The 10,626-nt window shown below is 35.3% G+C and overlaps 1 long non-coding RNA gene across 1 annotated transcript; it reads right to left on the reverse strand.

Moving 5' to 3' along the window:
* Nucleotides 1–1,237: 1,237 nt before the first annotated feature.
* On the reverse strand, nucleotides 1,238–7,916 carry LOC134529696 (uncharacterized). Its single transcript, XR_010074669.1, has 3 exons — nucleotides 7,379–7,916; nucleotides 4,276–4,407; nucleotides 1,238–2,685 (listed from the first exon to the last, which is right to left on the reverse strand). It is a non-coding gene; the product is annotated as an uncharacterized LOC134529696 (long non-coding RNA).
* Nucleotides 7,917–10,626: the final 2,710 nt, after the last annotated feature.

Genomic DNA, 10,626 nt, shown 5'->3' on the forward strand with positions numbered 1-10,626 from the left:
GGATGGGTCAATATGATAACCTTTATTGTCACAATCACTTCTATTTGAGGAAATTTCATGTATATGTGGACTCATTTTGAGTACATTTCAATTCTGGGATTGATGTACTCTAAGAATGCATGTGCATAACCTAACACTAGTTATGTTCCATCAAAACATTTCTTTATAAGTTAATTTGTGTTTATTCGGAGTATTTCATTTTAATGTATTGTTGACACGTGTGTATCTTGATAGTGCTGTGCTTTAAGTTTTTATGTTACTGTATTGCTTATTTGTAAAATGTTTTTTAATTATAGAATTAACATACTTTGCAAGACTGGTTTTTTATTTAGTGTTCTGTATACGTATTTGCTAATTATTTCCCATCAGAATGACTAAATTGTTTTTAATACTAAGTTCTACTGTATGAGTTATTCATAGTTCCTCAATAAAACATTATTTTATGTAAAAATTATCAACTTGATTGTTGTTATTGTTGCTGGTTGTTGTATATATTGTGGCATTACCACTTTTGCATTTTAATGTGAACTTACGTTAAGAGGTTAAGTAAAAGGTATGACCTAATATTGTATTGCATGTATGTAGTTATCGAGTGCTTGCTAATATTTAATGTGTATCGTGTTTGTAAGTTTTCTTATGAATAAACACAAATTAATTACAACATATATGTATTTTATTACTTTCAACTCTATGGAATGACATTTTAGTATCTTGGTAATAACTAGGGACACCCGTATTTCGCGAATACAATTCGTGTCAAGGTATTTCACAAAGCACTGTAGCTTTTTCTTAGAGTATTGGCGAATAGTGACCGTCCAGCACTACGGTACTCACATTTCCATTGGCTCCGTCAAGGGCGGGACGACACCTTTCACCGACCACAACCAATAAAATATAAGAAAAAGCTACAGTGATTTATAAAATACCTTAACATGGAATGTATTCGCGAAATATAGGTGTCCCTAGTAATAACGCTTCCATTAGTTACACATTAATATTTGGACCGATTACACATCAGTAATGTATAACGAAGCACAAACTTGGTATTTAAATCACCTATGCACAAACCAAATTTTGTCTAACATTTGCATGCAAAATTAAAAATTCTGGATACATAAAATGAGTAATTAAATCTTGTTATTCAAACTTGGTTTGTTTAAACTAGGTGGTACCTGGCATGTTGCTGCCAAAGAAGAATTAATTATGTAAATGTTTAGAATTTGGAAGCATTATCTAGTTTAACTAGGAATGATAAAATATTTATTTTCTTGTCAATAATGAATACATTATATGAAATCCTATGATATGTAATATTTGTACTGTCCCTATAACCTTCAACAAATGCAAGCATTCTGTTGACACATGTTTATTGCAATCGGATTAAAGAGATGGTAGCACATAAAACACTAACAAACAAGCGTTGATTTTTATATATTAAATTTATCTGCCAGGCATTAAATGTTGCAGGATTAAGTATCCAGCTTTTATTTTGTTAATAACAATATGTTTTGTAACTGAGAGCATATAATATTTTAACACTTATTTGAAAATATAAATAATTGTAGTATCCATACTTATTATTTTGTTAGCTGTTTAACAGGATTATTGATTGCAGAAGGATAAATATAAATAATTTAATACATTAAACAATTTGACCCCAGTGGTTGTATTCTTGGATCATATATTGAGGGAAATATAAAAGCCAAACAATGGGCTGGAAAATTCAATACCAAAACAGAAAATACTTTCATTATATAAACAGAGATAGTTTAATGTTCTCCAAACAGAAAATTTTCTACGAGCACAAATATGTAGTGGTGTGAATATGATTGATAGTATCTAAAACATAAACAAAAACCTACATATATTAAGTATTTGGCTTTTTATGTTACAAAATAAAACCATTGCTTTTTTATATGAATGATCACCTCAATTTATGCCCAGTAATGATTATTATTCAGTTAAGTAGGTAAATTACCCAAATGAAATATAATTTTTTTTTTGTATTTAGTATGAATAACACTATTTACATACAATCTTGCACACATACGCATGCAGGAACTAAAAATTTGAAACCTGTCTCTTAAAATTCGTAACTACTATAAGAAAAAAGTATAATTTTTATTTTACAAGTTAATAAGTAACATTTTTATTTTACAATTTACAAATTTACAGAAAAAAGGTACGCAAATACAAAGAAAAACACATAAGCTTGATGTAACATCATTTGAGCAAATTAGATGTATGGGAGTCATCCAATTCAGCTCCCATAATTATTCTCATTATGTCATGTTTGGCTGCCATGCAGACACCCCGATCTTTTATGCTGTCTAACGCACAACCTAACCACTGGCCAAAGCGCTCATTTACCGTGAGGCGTGGTGGTTCCTTTTTGAGTTCGTCGACAACACTGTTGAGGACTGCCGTGTACCCATCCTCAGAAGGTGTAGAAATTTTTTGTTTTTTATGCGATTTTGGTGTACACGCAACACTGTCTAATGAGGCTGAAGTCCCTGTATGTCCTGTGACGGGGGGCTGTTCCATGGTCTTGCACAGCTCTGCAGAGGGCCCGGGCTGTCCCTCGGCTATATGTGCCCGAGACTGACATGACAGTGAAATAGCCTGGTTTGATGTCGTTGAATCCTGGCTTTCATTGGGTGCTTCTGAAAGCGACTGATCTTCATCCTTTATAAACCAAAGAACAAATATCGAAATAATAAAATTTTACAAAATATTTTGGTCCCAGAATTAATACAACATAGGGCAAACACACAAATTACCATGTTCTTTTAAAGTAACTAAGAAATGAATCAGGGTTGTCCTTGGAATGTGGAATGTTTCATTCTACAAAATTTAATGCAGATGAATTACAAATTCAATATGTGAAACTAGTACATAAGCCAGCAAATGAATCTCTTCATTGTATCTAGTAGTCTGCATGTAATCGCAAACGGCAAAAGATAATGGGTGCATCACTAAAATCCACTGTGACTATTCACTCAATGTGTTTGTTCACATTACAAAACTTATTTGGTACAACAGATTTTGGTAATAACATAGTAGTATTTATTTCACTGATGCATTATTTACTACATTTCAGGTTGATGTGTCATGTTTGTGTCACCTTATTTTAACCCAAGGTTAATTTTAATTATCAATTTGTGGTATGAAGTTAGTCAAAACTTCCTTTCATGATGATTACAAGTAATTACGTAGAGGTAATCATTAATATATACTGAATTTGGGTCAGTTTTTTTAAAAATACATACTAAATTAGTTATACAGTTTTATATATATATACACAACAAATATTATACAACCCATTTAGTTAACAAATATTATTAATACCAGTGAAATACCATGGCGATGATAACTGTAATAATTGTGTGGCTTTAAGGCACAATTTAATACCACATAACATCTAGCATGACCGATGCTCAGTGCAGACCATATAATTTGCACAAGGAACTACTATAAAGTGCATGTCTCATTTTACCCCACTTGAGCCACTTCACGCCCTAGCTGGGTCAGATGATGGCACCCATAATAATTGTTACATTAATGCACTCTCACTAACCAACAACTGGCCCCAAATTAGATAGCTGTGCAGAAGAAAGAAGTGTTTCTATAAGCCTCATTCTAACCATTGTGCCAAATAAGATCCTTGTTGAGATTGTGTTTTATTGTAAGGCAAATAACACCACATTACTTTTCAAAATTGCCTGTGCTTTGTCTATCAATTTTCATTTTATCAAGTCTATCAAATTTAATTCCTCTGTTGTAGGCTTGTGGTCAATGTGGTACAGTTTATATGCTTAGAAAAAAAGTAGGCAGAGAATTTTATTGAAAAATTACTTATTTAAAAACACAGGATTTGGTTCAGGGTAGACTTGAATCATATTGGTGTTTTACCTTAAGTAAGTTTATATCAGCTGTTATATAATAAAAATGTTTTGAAGAAAAAAATTGGTCACTATAATATTCAGTTACACTTAAAAAGTAAATTAAGGGAATGTAATAATGTCCCCACCTGTACATTACCCTTTATGCTAACTTTTACATGTATGAATAATGCTAAAATTAAAATTTGCTTTAATGTTACTTGGCACTTCTAAAAGTTGGCATGTATATAACAATTACAAAAAAATTACTAAGTAACCATTTGGTGTGTGCCTGAAAATTAAATTATTTATTTTCCATCTGCAAAAAATGTTTATTTGCAAATGGGTAAATAGGTCACAATCTAACAGCAACCAATTTGAGAATCATACTTACATAAACCACTAAAGGCTCCCACACCCTCGATGCAGGTGCAACTTTTAACTTTGTTTCCACACCCTTCCTCGGAACAATGTGGTTTATAAGAAAAAAGAGTTTCTTATAATACCAAAAATTTGGTTCATAAATCTGCAAAAAAATAAAAAAAGGGTTTACTGTTTTGCAATCAAGTATAATAAAACCAACATTTACAAATAAATAATTCTGCTACAGTGAAGTCTGACCTTTTCCTTCCAATAACAATGTGTATGACCTATGCATTTTTAATTTAGCTGATCCAATGTAATTAAACCAAGCAAATGATTAACAGATATAAGTAATAATCGATTGAGCAGACATGTAAATGCACCAGGGCATTGAGGTAATGAAGGGGCAACCCATCCCCAAACAAAGCAAAGTTGTCGACAACAGTAGATATTTCAAAATAAATTACACCAACTAAGATATTTTTAACATATACAATATACACTGTTATTTTCCCACACTTAAATAATCTCCTGTGTTAAATGGATGGTGTTATGCAAAAATGAGTTAACCAACAAAAGGAAAAAAAGTTATTGAAATAATTCTGTACGTAAAATGACACTTTTAATTGAGCTAATTTTTTTTAACCGACATTCCTTGCTACTATGCCATCTTGAGACCAAACATTCAACGCACTGCCACAATAGCGGTTATTGTGTGTTCAACTTTGAGCTCAATTTACTCAGTTGAAAATGTTTGTGGGTTGAACCATTTTTACATAACACTGTCCAAATAACCTCTTATGTTTACAATTTTTTTTGTACATGCTGGATGTGTAATCATGCATATAGACCTAATGGCAGTTCACCATATCAGTGATAGGGTTAATTATATTTCATATAGACCTATAGTAAACAATTGAGTGGTTAATCTAAGTTTATGATACTGCCAATATTTCCCTATAAATTTTAATGTGAGCATGATTCATGCAAAATGTCTCAGGGGAAAAGGTGAGTTTTGTGTTAATGCATAGCGAAATATATACAATTTTACAAATGAGCATTTATCCTTAAGGGTAGATTGTGTGCTGTTATATTTTTGTAAAGGTTTACTTTTACTGATAATTTTTTTTCAATTTGGCTAGGTCCCCCCCCCCCCCACACACACACACAAACATATGTATTTACATAGTGGCCAGAATAGGCCTATTCCTAAGGTAAACCTAAATGTTAATAGTAATTTTATCAGATTTACTACAGTTATTTCATTCTTTAAATAATATATCTTGATTTACCCATTTATATATATTTTTTTTTATTTTCATTGATATTATTTAATCCATTACTTCAGAATCACCATACGCCAAAAATTATTAATATTCTGAAATACCATTAAGATATTTTGCTCTAAAATAGTCATTCTCATTATCAATAGGTACCTACTTTAACAAGTAGCCTATGTTTAAATTGGTCAGAACATGAATAAACCAAATCATTCAAAACCCATACAACCTAATGTTAAAAATAATACAGTAACTTTCTGACAGCCTGGCAAGCAACGGTCCAGAATGCCCCTAGGCCTGGCACTATTGAGGAATGCACAGATTTGAGGCATGCAAGCTTAAGCTAAAAACCTATAATTTTTAACCAAACTGAAAATAACTTTTAAAATATACAATCAAAATTGATTTTGTGCCTGAATTACTGTTTAAAAGTTTAACCTTATGTTTGTGCTTAATCAATATTTGCTGCCAAACACCGTATTACAGATGCATTTGCTCTACAACTAAGCATTTGGTAATTTCAGGCATTCTACCTATAAGCCCAGCATTTTCAGTGATCCTGCATCTGCAAAGTTTTGAATGTTACAGATTATAAGATGTCTGATGTATTAAATTTTTGTTTACAGAGCAGATAGTATCTCGCACCAACCAAATTAATTTTTTTAACAAAAACAATTAAGAATCTTAAAAACTCCTGGCGATAACTATTAATAAACACCACCGCAATGGCAGCAGCCGCATGGGTAAAAGTTTCGTATAGCGTGTCCACGTTAACCCTGTGTTCCTGATGGCATGATCATGTACAGCTGATCCTGTGGTACATGAAGCTTATTTTTTTTAGCAGTGGGGAGGCGCTTAGCTCTGATGCGTTTCACACGATACTAGTATAAAACCTAACGTAATTTATTTTTTACATCAAGTTTCGCGCTGTTACATGAAACGCGTCAGCTTAAAAAAATAAGCATCGTGTACTTACCACAGGATCAGGAGTACAGAATCATGCCATCAGGAACAAAGGTTTATCTGGATACACCTGGATACGCAATACAGGATGTTTACCCTGCACGGCTTTGAAATGTAACCTATAAATAGGAATTTCTCAGAAACCAGAAGAAATTGAGAAATGCTGTTTTCAGGGTAAAAAGTGTTCGATAAAACCATTTACAGAAATTAATTATTTTATTTACGAAAAAGCTGCAACGTTAGTTTTTGATACAAAACCCAACCCAACCAACCTTTTTCACAATAGCACAATATTTGTAATGGAAATTTCTAGAAGTACAAGGGTGAACTCTAGGAAAGTCATAAAAAAGAGCAAAGAGGAAAGAATTATTTTTTTGTGAGCAGAGAATGGAATGTATTGGAGTGTATGTTGGCTAGTAGTGTAATTCAGTTTGGGATAAAACAGGAATGTAGGAGGGATGCTTGTCACTGAGTGTTTGTCCTTTTGCAGCACAAATCAGTAACCTGCCCCAACTATTGGTAATAGTAAACCATTGGTAATATATCAAGTAACAAAAAAATTTTTAGAATTTTTATTTAAATTATTTCACTAATGCCACTCTAGCCTACTTGCAATTTAAAATTTGTTACTTCATTATAACTAACTCACAACAATTTTATTTTATTTAATAACATTTTTAACAAGTGTGAAAACCTGCTCACAGCGGGCTTTTAAAGAAATTTAAAAAACAATATATTCAAAATTATTCATCACGCTTTTACTCTAACACTGTATTTGATACAACTGCAAATGAGTCTCTGAATAAATACGGATAGTGCGAATCCTAATCTCCATAATGTAGACCTACATAATAATTTAGTTACAACTACACTTAAATATATGTAACTTACCTCATCAGTACCGGTCCCACTCTTCTCTGAGGTTTTCTTCTTGCTGAATTCAGCGACGAAGTGAGATCGCAGTTTTGCAAACTTATTCTTCACTTCGTCGACAGAAGTCCCAGGCCTCAACTCTGACACAGCACTTGCTATAGCTGCCAGCGCTTCATTTCTTGCGTGTTTATTATGATATATGGGGCTTTTCACGTTGTAGAGACAAGGGTATTTCTCATAATTTTCAATCAAACATTCCACATGTTCCACACACCACTTGGCCGCCATGTTGATAGTTACTTTATTTTGAAAACCCGGAAGGACACGTGACCAATATACGCAGCTATGATTGGTTGAGGAGGATCATGGGTAATTCAACAACAGATTTCGTAGCAGAAAAATAGGACACGTTCTATTACGGTTTTGGCTAAGACTTTGGGTATGAAAACTTTTATACCCATAGCCAGACCCCTTGGAAGGGTGCTGGAAAGTTACCCACACGGGAGCAGGCGCGCTAGCATAAAAATAACATGAAAACTGCTAAGGAAATGGGCATCGTGTGGGGCGGGCTTTAACGGCCTGGGGATTCCTCGGGCTTACAGATGCCGCCGCGTGGAGTGGCGTGAACAAGCGCAGAGGTTCTGGACGCTTAGAACTTCGGGTGGGCCCGGGATGACGCGACACGTCGCAACCACGCCAGGCCGTTCCAGAAAGACGGCCAACGGGTATAAAAGCGGCGACGCCGGCCTCCGCGGGAGTTCCAACAGGGGAGTGGAGTGAAGTGCGAGCTCGGTGAGTGGCTGAGGGGCGGAGCGAAGGGACCGTGTGTGTGTGACCGAGTGGCGGGAGACTGTGTGTGTGGACAGGTGCGTGGTAAGAGCCTGGTTCCAGTGAGGAGTGTGAACTGTGGACTGGACAGATACTTACTCATTGTTGTCATGTAACTAGTAATGTTAATATTGGTAGCAAATAAAACTGTATAAAATAATTGGGCTATCTTTACGAACCCGTTTTCCCCTCATGTAACAATACATTTACATCTTTTGTTTTCTGCTATGCGGCTTGTAGGGTACTAATCAATTTTGTGAAATAAAATTATGGATATTACCTCTTTTGGAAGCATGTGTGTAGTTTCTAAACCTTACTTATATACATCAAATATATGCTCTTCTAGCATGTTAGTACCATAACCAACTTTTGGTATTCACTTTTTATTCGTCAGCGAAAAATGAATTTATGTTGGGAGCGAGTCCACCCTAATAGACTATACCTCACTTTTTAATACCAAAACCAACAATTTTAAAATCCTTAGGGCAGAGATCTTTCAAAAGTGTAAAAAAAAGAGAATATTTAGTTTTATTATGTTTGGTATTAACCTAATATTTTACATCATGCTATTATTTTCGGAGATACGAATTTAAAATAAAACAAATCTTACCCCATTTTAACCACCTTAATGGACGAATTTAAAAAAAAAAATTGCCATTTGTAACTCTATATGCATGGTGTTTATTTTTACATTATTACATCTAGTTATAGTAGATTCGATAGTATGTCATTTTCTTCTTAAGGGACCAACCTATTCAGCATTATTTATGCATATGCAAGACGTAAATATAGTTTTTAAATAATTAATGATATTTACGAATCTCATCAGCAAAATAAAATAAATGGGGTTGAAAAATAAAGATACCAAAACTACATTTTAAAGGGCCTACCTAGCTGGGCACATATACAGTGTGCAGAGTTTCAGAACAATCCACGCGATTTGAAAACTGCTGAAGATATCCGAGTGGTGTCTGTTAACGATAAGCATTTAAGAATCCCCTGAAGGCGCGTGAGTAGTTCTCGTGTTTAGTTTTTAAACTGTTATTTTTAGGAGAGTGAATTATTTTTAGACATGAAATGCCAGGTGAAGATTCTTGGAAGCACCCAAGGGCCTTGCATCACACCTGTATTTTCATTTCTCCGTTTCTCCGCTCAAATTTCACAGTCGTCCTATGCGCGACGAGAAGTCTGCGCGCCTGTTCCGAGCCTCGCACTTAGAGGCGATACCGCGATAGAAGCACCAGCGAGCGTCGCACTTATCGTTCTGCCTCTCCGCCACCGTTGACATCCGAGGGCAGTGCTTGTTCCAACTTGTCTTCAGACCGCGCTGGGAGCGGCGTAGCTGCATGTCTGATAGCTGGCCACTCGTGGTTGCATCACGATCATGTTCCCTGCCGTGCAGCGGTGTACAGCAACTTATAATTACTTAGTGATTTTTTCTTCAAATGGTTTTTAAATGCAGTTTCTTATGTAACTTAATAACTGAAATATAGCTAAAGGTAAGATAAACTTAGAGTTGTTGATTAATTTAAATTTTACAATTTATAGAAATTTAAAAATCTGTAAAGAGATATAAACACAATTTATTGTAATTAGGTGTCTTTTATTTATATTGTTGATAAGTATTTTTGCTTACACTAACTTTGTAATGTAAAATTTAACAAAAATATAGTTTTGCAAGGAAATTACAAACGAAAGCAACGTGGGGGCGAACCTTTTGCAAACCGTGAACTTTATTCGGCTGCAGACGGCAGACTGTCGACTGCACAATATGAATGGAGCTTTAAAGACTAGACGTAATCGTCCGCTGTTGGCGTCTGGCCTCGCGAATGTGGTTCGTTCCTTGAACTTGAGCATTTCGGATACGCAGCGCTACACCCTGCCGCCTTTCTTACCGCCTCTCCGCCAGACATCAGAGACTATTTGAAATGCAGATTTCGAAAATTTGGGGGGAGTTTCGTGTGAGAAATAACCCGCCTGGCGGCAGACTTGCGAACTACGTGAAGGTCACTGGCGAAGGGCGAAGCTTCTCCAGTGAAATGCTGGAGGGACTCTAGTAACGGGATGAATGCCACCGGGAATAGAACAAGGACTGCCGTCAACGGATGCCAGCTGCCTCCGGGAGTCATAGGTACATAAGCTCTCTGAGCGAATGCGTACACTTCTTGCCGCGCAACGAAGCGGTCAGTCCTTGTTAAGTATCTCCTGCTGACGAGACATTACCGACGACACAGCTTCGTCGCTGTGGTGTAGGTGAGTGGACTTTCATCGGGAATAAACCTAATAGCACCGCACGTTTTAACGCGCACTTCGAGTGTCCTTTTTATTTCCTGCTTTCTGTACGAAGAGCGACATCCCTCAGTTGTACCAAACCACGTTGTCAGCGGCAATGCTGACTTACATGATTACCGAGCAGACAAATAGATTCTATAAGACAG

This window comes from Bacillus rossius, chromosome 2 (genome assembly GCF_032445375.1).
Source record: "Bacillus rossius redtenbacheri isolate Brsri chromosome 2, Brsri_v3, whole genome shotgun sequence".
Taxonomy (NCBI): Eukaryota; Metazoa; Arthropoda; class Insecta; order Phasmatodea; family Bacillidae; genus Bacillus; species Bacillus rossius.